This window comes from Diachasma alloeum, unplaced genomic scaffold (assembly GCF_001412515.2).
Source record: "Diachasma alloeum isolate Michigan unplaced genomic scaffold, Dall2.0 Dall_scaffold_00179, whole genome shotgun sequence".
Classification (NCBI taxonomy): domain Eukaryota; kingdom Metazoa; phylum Arthropoda; class Insecta; order Hymenoptera; family Braconidae; genus Diachasma; species Diachasma alloeum.
Window position 1 is genome coordinate 5,207,190 of NW_021680345.1, and position 20,201 is coordinate 5,227,390.

Below are 20,201 nucleotides of genomic sequence, written 5' to 3' on the forward strand. Positions count from 1 at the left end.
GGAGGGAGGGAGGGGGAGGGGAGGTATTTAATTGGACGGTGAAGAAAGCTGCACTGTGATCTATCGATTCAGGACCGTAGGGGTTAACGATCCAACTGTTCCGGAGGCTCTCTGATTATCCTCGATTGTCGTTACTTATAAAGAGACTTCATTACTGTATTTTTTTTTGGAATGCACATTCGTTATTTTAGCTTGTGAAAGGGGTAAAATATAATTATGCGAGGATTTAAGTTTTTCATTCTTTCGGGCTGTAACTTTTTTTATTTACATCGGAGAGGTGATTTCGCATGATGGATAAATCAGTAGATTCATTGATGATGATGGAATTCAATCAATCATTTGGTGTTTTTGAAATTGAGGTAGTTGAACTATCATGACGCTCCTACTGTATGAACAGAGTAATTATCTGGTGGTGGATCCGGTGAGATGTATTGAGGACATTAGATGGAATTCAGGATTTTGTGGGAGTTATTTAATATTGATTTTGTGAAGCTTTTATGCTGTTGAACCAAGAATGCTATCTCACAGTCTTTGTTGGATCTTAATCTTCAAATTTTGGTGTTGCAAATTTTTTTAATTGTGAGGGGAAAATGATGAGCCTGAAACTGGCGAACGATATCCACAACTTTTGGAGCGGACTGTACTGCCCACCCTCCAAAGGAACCGCGGACGGGGGTCAACTTTTTTACCTCTAATTTTTATAAATAATTAATTAACATGACAAAATATGTTTAACACACCCTTACCCCTCCATATGCATACATTATTTAAATGAAAAATAAAATTGCGAATTTTTTTTTTTTTTTTTTTTTAATATTCCGGCCCTTTTTGCCCTCTGATGGGCTAATCGGCCCTATCCAACCCTATGCATGCGGCTGTGGATTCTACACTGCACCGCATCCGCACTCCTATAGAACATAGGAGTAGCATGGGAAACCACAGAAAACCCATGCCGGTACAGGCGGTCACTCTATTAGCGACCTCCCGCTCGCCGGAGCCTCCGGTTGAAAAAATCGGTTCCACGGGGAATCGAACTCACAACCTTTCGCACACTAGGCTCGCACCTAGCCGCTTCGGTCACCGACGTCGGTAAATTGCGAAATTTAAATAAAAAATTTTAACATTGTGACTTCGAGAGGGGGTGTAGGGGGAATGCATAATAAGGGAGGGCTGAAAATTTTACTCAACAAGGGGCGAGGGTTGCGGAGTCTATCTGAGCCACCCCCATCCCTCCGTTCGCATGCGTTAATTAAATAAAAAAATAAAATTGTCAAATAAAAAAAAATTTCGAAAATTCGGACTTCGGGAGGAGGTGGAGAGGGAATGTATAATAGGGGAGGGCTAAAAATTTTACTCAACAAGGGGAGGGGGTTGCGGAGTCTATCTGAGCCATCCCCATCCCTCCGTTCGCATGCGTTAATTCAATACAAAATTGAATTGTCAAATAAAAAAGAAAACCTTGAACCATTGATTTCATCATTCTCTTGAACTGTTCCACCACCATGTTTGCATTATTGGAATGAATCCCGGTAATATTCCGTCAGTTCATTGATTGTCTCAAAGACATTCCACTCATAATCATTCAAAAAATCCCCCAAAGAATGGTTCCCACCAAATGAAAAAAAATATCTCATAAAATTCACAAAGCAAAACTCCAGAATTTCGAATTAATTCACTCGCATTATCACAAATACTCAACACTGACTATAAAATCCATCTCAACATGTGGTAATCATGCTAATAATTTCAATTCATTCAGTTGCGTCATCATCCAGAAGTCCGTTACAATTTCCTTTTGTTCCGTTTACATAATTTCCAACTTGTGTGTTCCACTAGTTAACAATTTACATTTGTAATCTGCATTCTAATTAAACAACTCTCAAGTTCCATTCGCCTGTTTCACGAGCTCATACACTCGTTTTCAAGTGGTTTGAGGACAGAATAAAAAAAAAAGAATTCCCATTTTCATATTCTGAAAAACAATGAGAGCTGCTCATTAACGCTCTAATCACTCCAATTAATGAATATCTCATAATTTCCATCATTAGCAAAAGCCATCTCACTGTTTTATTTATCGCTGACAAAATAGACTCGTCAAACAATTTGATACGATATTCTTCTCATCCAAGTGCCACCTGCAACTTGTTAAGATGTATTTGTCCGAGTTATTGCGAAGAAGAAGGGCAAATTGTGCGAAATGGGAGTAATTACGCGTTCTCGATAAATCATCCTGGGGTGAATGCCGTTGGATCGATGACACTAATTAGAACGGATTCTACTGCTTGAAGACCCCGACGGCGTCTTGCAATCGAGGGGGAAGGGGGGTCGCATAAAATCGTATAAACAAAGTTGGAAGCGAAACAGAGTACCAAGAAAGTGAAAAATTAAAAGATACCATTCACCGTTTTTTGTTCTCCCGCGCAATTCCTCTTTTTCCCTCCCTCTTGCCTTTATCTTCTCCGTATTTTTCTCGTTCTTTGCACAATCCCCATGAGAACAGTTGCATTTCATGTATTCTATAGAAGAAATTTTTTTATTTCTAATTCCTTGTCATTTTTATTCTCTTTATTCCGCGAAAAATCGATCGAGTCTTCGATCAATACGATGGCCTGGGGGGGAGGGGATATTCCTGGGACCATTCAATCTCCCATTTCCCCTCAAATTTAAAGTTTTATACGAATAATAAATCTGGAATGAAATTCATAAGCTCATCTCTCGCGATGAGGAACGAATTTAACGAGTTTCTCGGGAGTTTAATGAATGTAATAAATGTTTGATGGAGTTTATACATGAAAGTTTAAATAAAATATTATTGTTTCATCAACGGGTGGCTCGTAATGAATGATTGGTTCCACGCTCCTTTGTGCTAATATTTTTTATTCGAGTTGAATTCAATCAATTTCTCCTCTCGTTTCGATTTTTTTTTTCCTGTTTGTTCAGCGATGAAAGGGATTCAGTGTAATCGAGGAAGGGAGGGGGGGGGGAGTTCAATTCCCGATTTTACCTGCATTGATCGTAAATTAACCGAGCATCTAAATTGAACATGAATTTCACATGAGGTCGCGTTCCATTATTCAGGGGACCTTCACTTACATAAAGGGGCTTGCGTACCTTTTTGACTGTTCAATGAGAAAATTCCCGGTGATTTATTTCATTTCAATTTTCTCGGGCTTCTGTTATCGCCCAGGGAATCTGGGGGAGTGTCGCAAGAAACTAATTAATTTTTTTTTTTCATTCGATGTTTTAATTGTTTTTTTTTTCGAGGGGAAATGCAACAATGGAGAATGCAAGGCCCAGCGGATCGATTAGGCTAATGAATCCAAGTGGTACTAATTGTTCGTTTGTTACCCGGGACATGCATACTATTGGGCTATCGATGCTTTGCGATCAACTTCGGGACATTTTTCATGAGCATTTGGGGTTTTTTTGCGACAGTGAGATTCACGATTAGGTGTTAATGAGCGGAATTAATGAGGCCGGGGGGTTTTGTTCTGGTCAATTATCTTTGTGGAATTGTTGGTTGGGAAAGGATTATTTTTGGTCGTGGGGATAATTTTTAGCTGGGGGAAATATTTTATTTTGTGGATTCAGTGTTGCGAAAATTTCGGATTCTATTTTCGACGAAATTCTGGGAAAGTTTAGCGAGTGATGGGTTGAACGAATTTTTTCACTGAAGATTCACAATTTCGTGGAACAATTCATGAGAATTAGTAATTTCAGGTCAATTGTTCCGGAAAAATTTTGTGAGATGAAAAAATCAGCGGAATTTGGTACTGGATATTTATGTTTTGAAATTAATGTTACACTTTGTACCCTAGAATTCTAGAATATTTCTTTTAAAAATAGTGAAGATCTTCAATTTTTTTCATCTACATTTTTTAAATATTTTTTTCATTTTTTTTATCTTGTAGATTCCACTGTTACGAAAATGTTTGATTCAATTTCCGATGAAATTTTTATCAAGTGACAGGTCCAATGAATTTTGTCACTGAAGATTCACAATTTCATGTACAACTTCATGAGAATTGTTGATTTCAGGTCAATTATTCCATGAGAATTCAATGAGATGAAAAAATTAGCATGAGTTGGCACCGAATATTCGTGTTTTAAAAAAACATTAAACTTTATATCCTGAAATTGTAGAATATTTCTTTTTAAAGAATAAAAAAGAAAATTTTCAATTTTTTCATCTACAAATTTCTGACATTTTTTCCTTTTCCTCAACATTGTGAAATTTTTTATGAAGAAAATTCTGGACTTTTCAAAATTTTACACTTTATAACGTTTTTTGAAAACTAATATTCTTAGAGATTGCAGAAAACTCGATTTAAAAAAATCATGACATTGTTGAGTTTTAAAAACCTCTAAACTATTAAAAAATTGTTTTTTAATTCTAATATTTGAAATTTGTTACAGGTGAGTCCCGTAAATTAGTGATAAAAGCCACTCCGATGTGACGGAAACATAATTACCCAAACTCAATGACGGGGTGAGTATTTTACCCTCTATTGCGTTGTTTGATCAGAATCTCTCAGTTGAACGTTTCTCCTGGTGCACGTACCCATGTGCACTTGACGGGGGTGTCGTTTCAACGGGCCTAGGGGAGCGATGGGGGGTGGGGGGAGGGGAGAGGGAGAGAGACGAATGAGGGAGGGTCGTGTAGTTGAGGAGAGAAACTACGGTAAGAGGACGACAAGAGCATTAACATCAATTACTTCCATCAGCGCTGGTAATCACAAAGTACCACACGGGGCGAGTATGCTGGGTGTATATACACTGGTACCTACTCAGGGGTGGGAGTATTGGCAATGGTACAACAGTTGATAGACTCGTATGGGCAATTACAATGCCTCAACTGCATAACTCATCCCAAGGATATTGATAAAACATCAATCATCGAATTATTCGAATCATTCCCAACGATTCGACAAAATCACCCGTATTTAATCGACGATAACTCGGCAACCGCAGAGTGGAATTTCAGTATCTTTTTTTCATTTTCGAGTTATTGTTTTAAACTTTAAAATGACCCTTGACTTGTCGTAATCGCATCACTGAGTCGCGAGATATCGCCGATAAAAGGCACTTAGTGTTCACGAAATTATCAATGAAAGAGGGAATTTCACAGTCAACATGAATAACCCATACCTCACAGTCTCTCTCCCTTTCACAGAGTGAAGCCACTTTAACCGAACTTGCCTCATAACCCAACACGTAGGTACATAAAGTTGGCGTTATCATTAAAACACAGATTTATGACTGTAGTGTCTGCATTTAACGTTCACCAACCGTATAATATCTTTTAATGAGAACAGCGAACCAAATATTTATGAATAACTCCATCATCCGGTGAACTAGTCGTTCGATCATCATTCCACGATCATCTAAATTGCACAAAATCGAGTCATTTGGGGATAACAGGCCGGTGTGAATGTGAGAGTATAATCACACGAGGTATTTGCCAGGCGCCATTGACCCACATATTCACTTATTTTCTTCCTCCAAAACCTTACTTTCGTAATTTAAAGCACTTATTATTATTTAGCACTGGGTTTATGCTGTTTCGTAAGTCTTCTATCTCTCGGCACCCCCGACGAGCAGTATTTGAAAATAAACCCAATTTACATGTGTTTTTTTGCGTCGTAAACATTGAAAATTGCGCAAGGAATTTAAGACAGGGGGAGAATGAAAATAGAGTGGGCATTATAGTCAACGGGTTCGGGATTTAAATCATTAAATTACATTTATGGGATACAGATGACAATCAAATATAACAGCTAGCGCCTGTTTCCATGCTTCAGCAATATCAATCAATTGTGTAACCTGTTTTGCACGATCTGCATTGAATTTTAATATTATACATCGTTATCGTGATCTTTATCGCAATTATGCTTGTGGTAAATTATTGTGCAAATTGAGGGGAATTTGTTTTATGGTTTTGTAATGGGGAGTTTCTAATGTGTGAAGATTTTTTTTTATTGTAAAAGGAAATTGATTTGAGAATTTTTTTTATGGAATTGAATGGTGAAATATGAAAAATTGAGGAAAAATCTAGGAGTTTTTAGCAAAATTTGGTCGTTTCTTAATTTTTTAGCATTTTTTTAAATTGAAAATTGGGTATTCAATTATTATTTATAAACTTACTTGAATATTCAATTAGTCTGTTGAAGAAAATTCGCAGAATTTTCGGGAAAAAAACCGGGAATTCGATTTAAGGGAAAAAATCAATGGAATTTCAAGTTTCTGGGAAAATTCGAGTAAAGTTACAATTTGTTAGTGGCAGAAAGACGAAAATTCTCATGAATTTCCCAGTGAAAATGAGCTTTCAATTCCCTTGAATTTTCAGGGGATTCCTTTAAAATTCTTGGAATTCCAGGAATTTTTAAGTAATTTTATGAAAATTTAGGGGAATCTGGACTTTGAGGAGAGATTTCTCTGAAGTTTCCTGATTTGTCATCAATTTTTTCGGAATAATTGAACTGAATTTACAATTCCCACAGATTTTTCTATGAAATTATGAATTTTCAATACAAAATTCCTTGAAATTTTAGTGGAAAATTTTGAGTAGTTTAAAACATGAATATTTTGTGGAATTTTATGGAATTTTAAATTACTTCAAATTGCATAATTGAACTGAAATTCCCATACCCCGTGGATTTTTCCATAAATTTTGAATTATTTTCAATAATAAAAATTGCTCGAAATTAGTAGAACTATAATTTGACAAAAATTCAAAGAATTGCACCGGATATTTCCGCCAAAAACATTTTTTCTTAATGTGTCCCAAAAATCAATGAAAATATCAACACTATCATCACCAAAATAGCTCAACCGTGGGCCATAACAATCTGGGAAACCAGAGAATCCCAAGATCTCATGCGGACAATCGAGTAAGATGGACGTTTTCACAGTCTACAATGTTGCACGCACGATATCCCCAAGTTCCAGCCGAATGATGTAGCGATGGGGACGGGGGGGATGCGCATTATACCCGTGTACCTGTGACCACAGATAAGTGAAGCGCAGTTACACCAAGTCGCCAGATAGAATTAAGATAAATCGCGTGCGCCAGGTTGATTTACGAGTTGGGTAAAGTCAGGCTTGGGGCGGGAAAACAGTGTATACATGCTAACACACTGTGTCTTACATTTGCGCAATCCCACCGAGACGCACATATTGGCATGCAAACGCTTGTACGAATATTCTTTTTACTCTGTTCTATACCCCCTTCCAACATTTATCCATTCCCCCCTCCCCTCCCCCACGTTTTCCTTATCTTCGCGCTTGAACAGACACCTGTGCGCACGACTCCTCCACCTTTTTCGGATTTCATCGCGTGCCGGCGTGCGACGCACCGTGAAATATTGTTTTTCTAGTTGGCGTGGAAAATTGCTGGGGAATTGAAACGATTGTCAGGTTGAAACATATGTCGCAGGAGTTTTTCTTTTATTTTTGGATTTATTTTTATTTGATTTTTGCTTTAATGGAAATTTTTACGCCTGGAATTTTCTAATTTTGAAACAAAATACTTAATTATGCGGAAGAAATGGGTTTTTAAATTGTGAATTAGGAAATGGATTAGGGGCAAAATTATGAAATTTAAAATTTTACTGAGATTTCAATGGAATTAAAATTTTTGAGCGACAGGAGGACGAGAATTTCTTAACTTAATTGAATTTTTTCATCGAGACATGAATATTGAGTCAGGTTGGGACATACGCCCCGGGAGTTCTTTTATTCTTGGATTTATTTTTATTTCCTTTTTTGCTTTAATGCAAATTTTTTGGCCTGAAATTTTCCACTTTTTGAGCAAAATCCTTAATTATGCGGAAGAAAATGGATTTTTTTATTTGTGAATGAGGGAATGGATTAGGAAAAAAATTATGAAATTTAAAATTTTACTGAAATTTCAAGGGAATTAAAATTTTTGAACGGCAGGAGGACGAGAATTTCTTAACTTAATTGAATTTCTCATCTAGACGTGAATATTCAGTACAAAGTCACGCTAATTTTTTGATAAATTATGTGATGCGATTATAAATGCATGATTTCTGCTCATTTCTATAGAATAGCAAAACTGAAATTCCCAGTCTCCACTGACATTTTCATCAAACCGTGAATTCTCAATGATGAAATATCTTGAAATTTCCGCGAATCTGTCTCTTGCTGAATTTTCAAGCACGATATCGAATAATTCATCCAGAAATTGCTACCGTTACCTTTAATTCCAAAGTTTAATCGGGTTATTTCCAACATCATCTGAACTAATCCCGAGTTATTTTCAATTCACTAAAAATAATGAAATTAAGTATTTCCGGTGGGCGTTGAACCGAAATTATGGAAATAATCCACTAAAAATTGATTTTCACGCGTTTTATTCTCACCAGTTATTCCCGTACAAATTGAGGGGAGAAATCGTTTGCATATTTAAATTTGTTCAATATTTAATAATGATTTGTGTCGAGTGAACGAGATAATGCATTGAATAATCCGAATAAATGTATTTAAATTTTTTCTTTTCAGTTTTGAAATTATTCGAGCATTATTTTTTTTCCATTCGTTCAATCAATATTCACCGGCACTCGGCACTGATTTTTAAACGTATGTAAATGAGCATTATGCACCGGTGGAATGAACCCTCCGACTTTGCCATGTTGTACTAAAATTGTGCAATGTGGTTAATCGGCTGTTACAAGGGGAATCATGTCACTCGTATGTTCATCGTTACTCAACATCATTTTTCCGTTCTGGAGTAAAGTAAAAGTGCTGTTGAGGATATTTGTGGAGAGAATGTTTGTTGGGATTTCTGGTGGCGTGCCGAGAGCGTCAGGGTGACTATCTCAAGGTCTTTTCTGGACACTTGCGAAAGACGTTAATGAGACACTAGAGATCATCAGTTGATGAGAAAATATCGAGAGCTGGAAAATTTTTTAATCACAGATAAATGATTTTTATTGATGAATTGAATATTCTCAATTGAGTAAAGAGGGTTTTTTTAATTCTTGAACTGAGAATTTTTATTTGGAAATGTGAATACAATTTTGTCGAATCCAAAATAAATCGAAACAGCACAAACAAAAATTACTTTCTTCATATTTTTCATAAATTATATTGTGGAAATGTGAAAATAAAAGTCAAAAATCAGAAACAGAAATTTTCAAACTCTTAAAACGCTTTCAAACTTTTTTAAATTCCTCGATAATGATTCAATTATTTAGTAAACTTTGAAAGTCCATCGAACTTCATTAAATAATAAGATCATTGCGAAATGTTCGGTAATCTAGGGTTAAATGAGGTTTCATTAAAAATTGTGATATTAAATTACACATTCTAGAACGATTTCCAACGAAAAAAATGGCAATATCGTTTTTATTTTCCTCTTTCAATTTGTTTTACGTCATTTTATTTTTCTCCTCATTCTCTCGAATATTTTTCTGGGGTCCATCTCATTTTGCACCGTGATGCCCTAGGAAATTGCAGGAATAAAGAAAGAAATATTGAGGTGGAAGGAGTCTTGTCATTGTCTATTCGTCGATTTCTCAGTGCATTAAATTTCAAAAGGATAGTATACCCTCGGGGCCATTCGATTTATGACAAACGACCTGTCGCGAACGAATGCTGGAATGAGGGAAATGGGGGTTACTGTATTTGACACAAAGTGAATTTCGAATTTCGGAGGGAGGTGAATGAGAAAAATTGAAGTTATAAATTTCTGGGTTTTTTGCTTGTCCTGAAAATTGCGCAATACATTCCAGATGATGACATATTGAGTCAGGAAGAACTAATTTTCCCTCGAGTTTTTTCTATTCATTTTTTAAATGTTATTCCTTTAATCTTTCTCAAGGCTTGAAAAACAAAATAGCTGCATAATGACGAATTATCGGACCAAGAAAACATCATTTCCAAGTCAAAGGAGCTAAAGATACTCAACAAATTTCTTTTGCATTATTCTTTCTAAAACACTATTTTTTCCCGAATTTTTCATTCTCAATTTTTTTTCGTGTCGGATATTTGACAATGGGGACGATGAATGAGAAAAATTAATGTTATAAATTTCTGAGCTTGTTCATTCTTCAGAAAATGAGGGAATTAATTCCAGAAGATGACATACTGAGTTCAGGAACAACTGATTATCCCTCAAGATTTTTTTATTCATTTTTTAAAGTCACTCCTTTAATTCTTCTCAAGACTTGCAACACAAAATAGCTGAATAATGACGAATAATCGGAGCAAGAAAACATGATTTCGAAGTCAAAGGAGCTAAAGATACTCACCAAATTTCTTTTGCATTATTCTTTTAAAAAAACTCCATTTTTTCCCGAATTTTTTTATTCTCAATTTTTTTTAGGTCGGATTTATGAAAATTGAATAGTGAATTTCGAGTTCTGAAGGGAGATGAATGAGAAAAATTAATGTTATAAATTTCTGGGCTTGTTCTTTCTCCAAAAAATTAGGGAATAAATTCCAAGAGATGGCATATTGAGTTCAGGAACAATTAATTATCCCTCAAGATTTGTTCATTTATTTTTTAAAGTCACTCCTCCAATTCTTCTCAAGACTTGCAAAACAAAATAGCTGAATAATGGCGAATAATCGGAGCAAGAAAACACGATTTCCGAGTCAAAGGAGTAAGCTACATATCCACAAGCGTAAACATAAGTGCCGGACCCCAGAACCCTTTTTCCCAGTAGAAACGGCGTGACGCAAAGTACCTCCGCTTTGCGTATGCTCGTTTAACTCTAAGGCACAACCAAAAGGGCCCCAACTCCACTTGTTCCACTGTTTCATCTAGGTGCAACTTTAACGACCAGCCACTGTCGTAAATGCGTGTTTTTCCAGAGCATTTGCCACGCATGCCTTCCATTATCTACTCCACAGTCTCTAAAAAAAAATACTCGACAAATTTTTTCTGCATTCTTCTTCAAAAAAAAATTCTTCATTTTTTCCTGCATCTCATGTCTTTTCAATTTGGTCGCATTCAGGATTTTTCAATAACATCTTCAGTCGATCTTCATCGAAGATTACAGTATTTTAGGGGGGAATTAAACAATAATATTGAAGAAATGCATTAACTTTCCCTTTTATTCAAAGTAGTGTCAATATTCTTGAGAATTTCTCTCTAAAATGTTGTTTTTCATTAAAATCTCTGTCCGCACTCGCGGCTCCTTCAAAAATTTCCCAGATAATTCTTCAATATTAAATTAAGATATACTGCCAGAAATGTCACATATGTCTTGCATTATCTACTCCAGTCTAAAAAACATACTCGAATTCTTCTTTCAAAAAATTCTTCATTTTTTCCTGCATCTCACCTCTTTTCAATTGTGTCTCATTGAGGATTTCACAGGTAACATTTTCATTCGATTTTCAGCGAAGATTACAATATTTTAGATGACAATTAAACAATAATATTGAAGAAGTGCATCAATTTTAATTAATTAATGCATTTTTAAATTAATTTTCCTTTGTATTCAAACTATTGTCAATATTCTTGTGAATTTTTCTCTAAAATGTCGTTTTTCATTAAAATTTATATCCGCATTCGCGGCCCCTTCCAAAATTTTCTAGATAATACTTCAATACTAAATTAAGATATAATAACTTCCCTGAAAGTTATGCTCAAGACGGGCATTGGGGAGAAAAAAAAGGGGGGAATATAAAGAAGAGGATGCAGAGTGGGATGAGGTTGAGAACTCCATTAACTTTTATTTCTTCAAGAAAGTAACTTACCCTATTCTTTTCTTTTGCAATTTCCCCCCTTCGTCTTTTCTTCTTGCAGTATCCCCCCTCGCCCTCGCCCCCTTCCAACCGGCGAAACTTTGTTAAGCGACTTTGCACAAGTTTAATAAATTCCAACGTGCAAGTTTGGGTCCATGGAAGTCTCACCAATCGCTCATCGCTATGTGTGTATAAGTCCAGATAAGTTATTTTTTATATTTTGGATCACGAAACTATGGGAATTCCCGCTCAATTCCGTTTATCATCGGATGTGAACGAGATTTCGAAAATTCAATCAGTGAAGTTGGAAATTATTTTGTAAATATCTCCAAAACTGTTGGGTTTAGAGAAAACTATCAGATAAGCTTTTTTGTAGAGAATTTCATGCTCCACAAAGGATCTCTTGTGACATTTATCTCTAAACTCATTAATTTCGGAGATATGTGCAAAATAATCTGTCAAAAACTTTTACATTGTAGTTTTCGTAGGAAATTTAACTTCAATCTTTGAAATGTTCCGTACATAATACATGAGTTTCAATTATTCAACTACAATTTATTTAATTTTCAACATTAACTCGATAATTACTTCGCGCATAACATCAAATTCCCCATAAATCCCAGGCAAAATATTTCAGAATGAAATAAATGATGAAATAAACGTGAAAATCCATTTGAAATATTTACTCGGTACAAATGAGCATTCCCATGGCAACAATCTCAATCAGATATACACGGGCACCAAATACAAAACCATGGGTGTACCACTAAACGAGTGAGAAAGATGGCGAAGTGAAGAGAGAGAGAGAGGGGCCCAACGTGGATATAATGCATTCGATACCATTGGTAATATATAGCGCTCCAGATACAATATTTATGTCCCGGCGTATTTCACTAGCAGCCCATTATTCATTCGAAGGCATTGAATAAGCATCGGTGTATCATAGATCCACGAGGCGTATCTTTGAGGCTGGTATGCATGAAGACAACGGAGAATCGGTGGGTTAAACTATTTTTTTTAATACTAAATGGGAGTAAGTGATGCTGTAAGTGAATTCTAAAGCTCTAGATCATCCTTTTGCACAAGTGTGACAGGTGAAACGGAGAAAACAATTGCACTCTGTTTACATAGAAGAAACATCCAATTTGTTTTTTAATTTTATTTCTTTTTTTGAAGGATTCGAGTCAATTTTAATTTACGCGGAGAGAAATATTCAATAAAAATTACGTATCTTTTCTGTAATTCCGGAGCGAAATGTGATTGTAGGAAATTTTAACGGAACTGTCATGGAATTTTTCCAGAGCGTTCTGTAATCTTTAACTGAATCTCTTGTGAAAAATTACGATACTGTCACTTGAATTTTCTGAGTCCGATTCCGTAATCGGTGAGCGAACTGTGAGTTCCGTAATTTTTACTGAACATTTCTCTCCGTATATTCGTTATTATTTTTTATTGCAATAGGTTTTTGCAATTTCATTAATTCTCCGCTTGAAGTTGAGTGAAAATTTTTTATTGTTAATTTTTCACTCATTATCGCTTATTTCGATGTCTTTCATCGTTGCTTCATCGAGCGAGGGTAAATAGGAAATGAGAAAGTGGACGTTAAGGCAACATTTATACTGCCCGGGGACGTATACAGTGTTCTATATGGGCGAGAGGGAGGGGGGGGGGAGGATAGTTGGGAGAAAATGAAACCGGGTAATGTGCATACATTTTCATTATGAGGCACGAGCCAACTTTTTCCAACTTTTATCACGTCCTGCCCTCACACACGCACACACACACACACACACACACACTGAGATTCATAAAATGCCGAAGGGGCTGGGGGGTGCAGCACACCCCCGACGTAAACTTATTGTTTCGTAAATGACCGTCGCGAAACGCGCGAAAGTTTATTTAACGAGCAAACAATCCCCGTCTAAATTGGCACTTGTTTTTGTTCGGCGTCGGTGAAAAATGAAAATTGAGGGTATTTTGAGAATACTCTCCATACGATTACACGATTATATGATTTGGGTGGGTTGAGACACTACGGGTGTGTGAGGATTTGAATTTTTTAATTCTTGATGTTCATAAAATCAGAATTTAATTGGGAAAAAGTAGTGTTCATCCCCAGTGTGACGATTATTTCGTTGGAACCTAATTATCTGCTTCGGAATTGGAACCGAAGTCATCAAATCAGAGAATTGCGATGGCATCGCAAATTCCTGAACAAAGACTAATTGAAAAAAATATGAATTACAACTGATAAGTAGAATCCCCGTAGACAAATGAACGTTTAATTTGCAGTGTTCAATTATGTGAAACCAAATTATCTATTCAGCTTTCGTCGGAAAAATGGGTATTCCACCGGGATTTGAACCCGATTCATCCGCGTGCCAAGTTCGTACGCCCTCCAATCCACCACTGGAGCTTCAACACAAATTCAATTAGTCGATCATGAATAACTTCATCATTCCTCACAAAATCGCTACATCAAACGATTTAGTTATGTTTAGGCACTCCGAGTGCGTGAGGATTTTAATTTTGTTATTCTTGCAGTTCATAAAATCGGAATTTAATATTGAAAAAGTATTGTTCGTCGCCAGCCAAAGCCATCCAACACTTATTTGTGAAGATTATTCCGTTGCAGCCAAATTATCTCCTTCGGAATTTGCACCGAAGTCATTGAATAACAGAATTCGCGATGAAATGGCAAATTCCTGAACAAAGACTAATTGAAAAAAATATGAATTGCAACCGATGAGCAGCATCTACTACAACAAATGAACGTTTAATTTGTAGTGTTCAATTATTTGAAACCAAAGTATCTATTCGGCTTTCGTCGGAAAAATGGGTATTCCACCGGGATTTGAACCCGAGTCATCCGCGTGCCAAGTTCGTACGCCCTCCAATCCACCACTGGAGCCTCAACACAAATTCAACTAGTCGATCATGAGTAACTTCATCGTTCCTCTCAAAATCGATACATCCTCTCAATATTAACAAACTAAAATGTTGTTCTACTTCCGCTGATTCCTCTCGCTCCCAAAATATAATAAACTATTGAATTTGCGCGCAGTCAACCGTACCTCTTGGCGCAGCCCGGATATAAAAGTTTAATGCAATTTCCCTCAACCAGCCCCGACGAAACTCTATTATGCGCTTCTTCCTTTTTTTTTTATCTCCGCACAGGCTGTTTTATTCCTCTAATTTAAGTCGTTGCTTCAATATACTTTATGAGAGATATGTATCCTCTGAATTTCGTTATTCCCCCCCCCCCCCCCCNATTTCGTTATTCCCCCCCCCCAGTTTTTTCAGCTTAATCGTGGGATATTCCTCCACTTGGGCATTCGTTTTCCTCATTTGCGCAATGAGAGTAAATAATTTTACATTTTTTTCCGGTATCTGGTGATGGTAAAACTTGAGGAATAATGCAATTGATGGTTGTCCGGTATTCAAATGTCGTCGGCATTAACGAGTCCATTTGAAAATATTCTCCAACTAAAATATAACGGTTATGAAATGCGACTTTGAGACATTAAATGTCTACTCTGACTGCATCACTGTCTCATTATCTTAATACTCCTGCACATGTTTGGCCGTTTATCCATGGGAATTGCTCGCATAACGCCTTCGATTTCTCGACAGTGGCGACACCCTATCTCTATTCACTGCCCCCCCCCTCCCCCCCCCCAATCTCTCTACGCAGCCTAAGATTTACGGTGCGTTGGAAAAAGCCCATAAAATCTTCGTGAAATCCCAAACCTCATACCCTCATCCTCTTTCTTTATCGCTCCATTTAACTTCTTATGGCTTTTTCACACGGCCTACTATAAATTTTCACGTTACAATTTTTTTTTCCATTCCTTTTTGAAATTTCTTTTTTTCTTGACATCAATTTCAAGGCTGAAGGAAAAATGGTTACTAGTTGCGAAATGAAAATTGTCGTAAATTCGAAAGTTTATCGTACATAAAATTCACATTTTTTTTTCGATTGGAATGAATTCTTTTATGGAAGTAGATCCTTCAGTATTGGGTTTTACCATTAAAATCAAATAAAGGAATGTGCTCGCTCCATTTCGAGGCAATTCAGAGAGGAAATAAATTTTTGGATAGGGGAGTTTCAGTTATTTCGATTTTATATTTATGTCAACTATCTTGAGAGGTTGAGGCGTTTTAAATTGGGGGCTTGGGTGATAGTAAATGTCGGGTTCATTCGATTAGAATTAAATAATCATAAAATAGTAATAAATATTAATATAAAAAATTCAATTTGATAATGTTAAATATTCATATTATTTAATAATATGAATTGACGTAAAATTGAGGCACAAAATGGAGGTGAGGGGGCTCAGTCCCCTAGGTTTTTCTGCAAAAACCACTTTTTCCAAGTTCTAAAAACACCTGTCGCCTCCTCGAAATGCGTTAGCCTGCAAATCTCTGAACAATTTCACCGTCTCATCACCAAACATATCATTATATCAAGGGAAAAACAAAATTTTTATCGAAGCAGATTCTGTAATATTGGGTTTTAGCATTAAAATCAAATAGAGAAATAGAGAAATTTTTATAATTTCTGTTAGAATTCCATTTATTTTTATTCCATATTTGTCATTTATGTTGAGGGTTCGAATCATCATAAATTGTGGGTTTAGTTGATCATAAAAGTCGGCTTTATTAGATTAATATACTCTAATAGTGTAAAATGCTTGTTTAAAAAATATGGTCATATCGTAACATAACAAATCAACGTAAAGTTAATACAATTTTTTCTACTTTTGGAAAAAAAATTTTCAGGTATCTTACGATTTTAGATGTTACCAAATACCAAAAATATTTTTTCAAATCATTTATTGAAGATTTTAAAAATAATTCTGTGATTCGCACAAAAAGCCTCGAATTACCGGGATCAAATTTAAATTGCCTCTCCACTCTCAATACGAAAATTTTCATGGAAAATCGAAGGTGAGAGGTATCAGCTGAGTGGTATGAAGTCGTTGAGAGTCCATTTTACGCGAGTGAAAAGCGAGAAATAGCGCAGTGAAGCGGTGGGAAAGAGAGAGAGAAAGAGACAGAATTGAAGGGTGTAGTTTTCTGATAAAGTGAAGGAGACGGTGGCACCGGAGGAGAATGAAGAAACGGAGCTAACGGCCTGGAACGATCGGGGGGATGTTGTTGGAAAAGTGAGGGGAGGCGCATAAAATCCCACTCGGAACTCGATCTCATCCCTGATCCTCAACCCCCAAACATCCTCTTTCCTCCGTTTCTATTTGTCCGAGATCACGTCGTTTTATTTTCTATCCCGGATTACACTGACTCATGGATATCCAGATCAAATCCCCACGTGGGCTGGAGAATCCAGTGGGAACTTGACCTGGGTCAAACGTTTTCTTTGATATGGTGATATGTTTGGTGATACTATGGTGAAATTGTTTGGATATTTGGGGAATGAGGAGGTTCTAGGAGGCAACAAGTGTCTTTGGACACTGGGAAAAGTATTTTTTTTAATGGAAAAATAGGGGGCTGAGCTCCCCGCTCACATTAATCAAATAAAACGAAAATGAAAATGAACACCTTTGCACTTGAAAAATTAGTGTCTGAAATTTTCATCTCATTTTGGTTGTTTCATGAAGACCCAACAACGCACGGCCAAATGCAGAATTTAATTAAATACACATAAAGTTTGATAATTAAAGTAGTAATATTAATGATGATAATTCAATGTAATATTCAGGAGGGAAAGCATTTTTTTATACTGCTTATTTTATCAAAGTTATTAGACTACCTGTTCACTCCGAATGACTTGATAATGTACATTCTCAATTTTTTTATTTTATTACATTTTATTTGCTTCTGTCAATTAAAAAAAAACTTATTTAAAACTTAGTTTAATTGACAAATTAAATTGCGTGAAAAAAATTTGAAAAAAAAACGTGAATATTCAACGTCATTAAAGTTACATTTTGAGCAGAGTTATAATTTTTTTAAGCATTCGTTTATAAATAAATAATTGAAATTATTTGAACTCTCGGAAATCCTATTGTTTAGACATGAAATCGATGTCTGGTGAAATTCTGTGTATGAATAAATTTGTTACGATTCCGAACAAATGATTTTCATTGTGGAAAATTGATTGTTTATAAATTATTCCTAGAAATTGCTTGTAATTTTCAAAGGTTGCAATTTTCAAATTATTTCAGCCATTTTCCTCCAAAAGTAAACTTTCTAATTTTTCTTCACATTCCTAAAATGCTTTCATAAAATGTAGACATTGTTGTCTGTCTTAAATTAAGACGTCCTGAAAACACTAATTTATACACTTCAAGATCTCAAGAATTTTTTTTCTCATTTTTCCCAATAAAATAAAAGAAAAAAAAAGTCATTCAAGGATTAATAAATCACGATGAGTCGTCCCCAAATGCCAACGATTTTGGACCCCCCGGGGGTCACAAAATCCCCCAACATTATTCCACCTTTCATCTCTCCGATCGATAACTAAAGCATTACTGAATACACATATCTCATCTCCAGAATTTCCATTCTCACAAGAGCCATTTCAATATCGAAGCAATATGTATTTATTTCTTCTCTTTTATTCCCTTCTTTGTGAATTCTCAAAATGATTTTCGTATCAGACATTATTTTATAAACAGCCCCATTGTTCTCCTTTGTTTACGAGGATTAGGTCTCCAGTGTATTCCATATTGCATCGGGCAACATTCGATATCACGAGAGGTCCAGGGGTTTGGAGTGCTCGACGAGGGGGAATTTAATACGGGCCAACTCCCTGAAGGCCACTTTTACCGTACACTTACCTCGGAATTCTTTATTTCGCCGGATGAAATGAGGGGGTAACGAGATTAATAGCAATATCTGTCGTCAACAGAGTTGACAGGCTTATTGTTGTCGAGTTATTTATTGACATTCGTTCGGATAATTAAATTCCTAACAACTAATTTGAAGAGGCAACAGAAGAAATGTCAATGAAAACAAAAAACTTACCAAACAATTTTCTTCAATTTTTGTTGTTTCTTCAATGAAAAAATTGAAAAAGTCTTAATTTACTATTAGAAAATTGAAATACTAGAATGAAGAATTGCATTGAAGCTTTATTTATCGATACTTAATGCAATTCTTAACATCCAATTTCCACAAACAACAGAACAAATGGAAATAAAAAATTATCAAGCAATTTTCTTCAATTCTTGATGAAGAATTTTTGAAATTTTTCTCATTCAAAAATTTTAAAAGTCTTAATTTAACATTAAAACAATGAGAAACGTCCACTGAAGGATATGAAGCTTCATTTATCAACACTTAATGATGAAGAAATTCAAGAAAATATCCTGAACATATCTGATTAAACCGAACAACCCGCAGTTCCATTAACGGTCTTGTTGAAGTGTCTCCGGTCGTCTGAATAAACTCCCAGTGGAGTCGTAGTCTCGCAATATCATATCCAATCCACCTGAATACACCTGGATTATTTCATTCAGCTCTCTCGACAGCACAAGTATCAAGAAATTGCATAATACGTAAAACTTTAAACTGGATGAGGTTTTTTTTCGTGAGTCGAGAGGGAGATAAACGAGAGAGAGCAGGAAGAAATTCGTATTATCGAACTAGTATATTTTCCAATAATGTCTAATGCCTAGATGGGATGCATTATAACGTGCAACGTGATTTACGTTACTTTCCCATTTTGTTACTTAGTCGGGGAAGATGCGAGCGCCTGATATCCTCGCGCTCGTTTATTCATGGGGAGATACGTCTTTCTGAGGGGAACTTCAATTTATGAATGTATTTAATCGGAATTTTATGGATTAACGTCTTTTAGTTTGTTTACTCCATATTTTTATTCCGTCTTTTATTTTTTTTGCTCCATTGAAATTTTGGGAAATGATTTACCACCAACAATTATTATTTACTGTTGAAAAAAATTGAAATTTAAGGTTTCACTGAAATTCCAAATTTTTTAGCAGCAGAATGGGCAAAATTGAATTTTTTCGCCAAGTGAATGTTGATTCCTTATTTTCGGGTCCCTCTAATGGCAATAAAACCCTCAGGGGGGCCAGAAATATAGAAATGAAAGAATTTTTTTTTTCACCCGGGGCCGAAGTGTCAGATCTTGGATTTTTCCCGGGGGAAAGTCGACTTTCGCCAAAATCGAATTTTTTCGCCAAGTGAAGGTTGATTCCGTATTTTCGGCCACCCCTAATGCAAATAAAACCCTCAGAGGGCCCAGAAATGTAGAAATGAAAAAAATTTTTTTTCCCCCGGGGCCAGTGTCAGATCTTGGATTTTTCCAGGGGGAAAGTCGACTTTCGCCAAATCGAATTTTTTCGCCAAGTGAAGGTTGATTCCGTATTTTCGAGCCCCTCTAACGCCAATAAAACCCTCAGGGGGCCCAGAAATGTAGAAATGAAAAAAATTTTTTTTCACCCGGGGCCAGTGTCAGATCTTGGATTTTTCCAGGGGGAAAGTCGACTTTCGCCAAA

General features: G+C 35.9%; 1 protein-coding gene across 10 annotated transcripts in view; it reads left to right on the forward strand.

The window, feature by feature from the left end:
* The window catches only part of LOC107042230 (TOX high mobility group box family member 3), a 195,336-nt gene that overhangs the window by 70,921 nt on the left and 104,214 nt on the right, over positions 1-20,201 (forward strand). The window contains exon 3 of one of the 10 annotated variants that reach the window (XM_015263202.1): positions 4,417-4,489. The exons of the other annotated variants lie outside the window; for them this stretch is intronic. The gene's annotated coding sequence lies outside the window, so the exon portion shown is untranslated. The remainder of the gene's footprint in view (positions 1-4,416; positions 4,490-20,201) is intronic. 10 annotated transcript variants of the gene reach the window in all.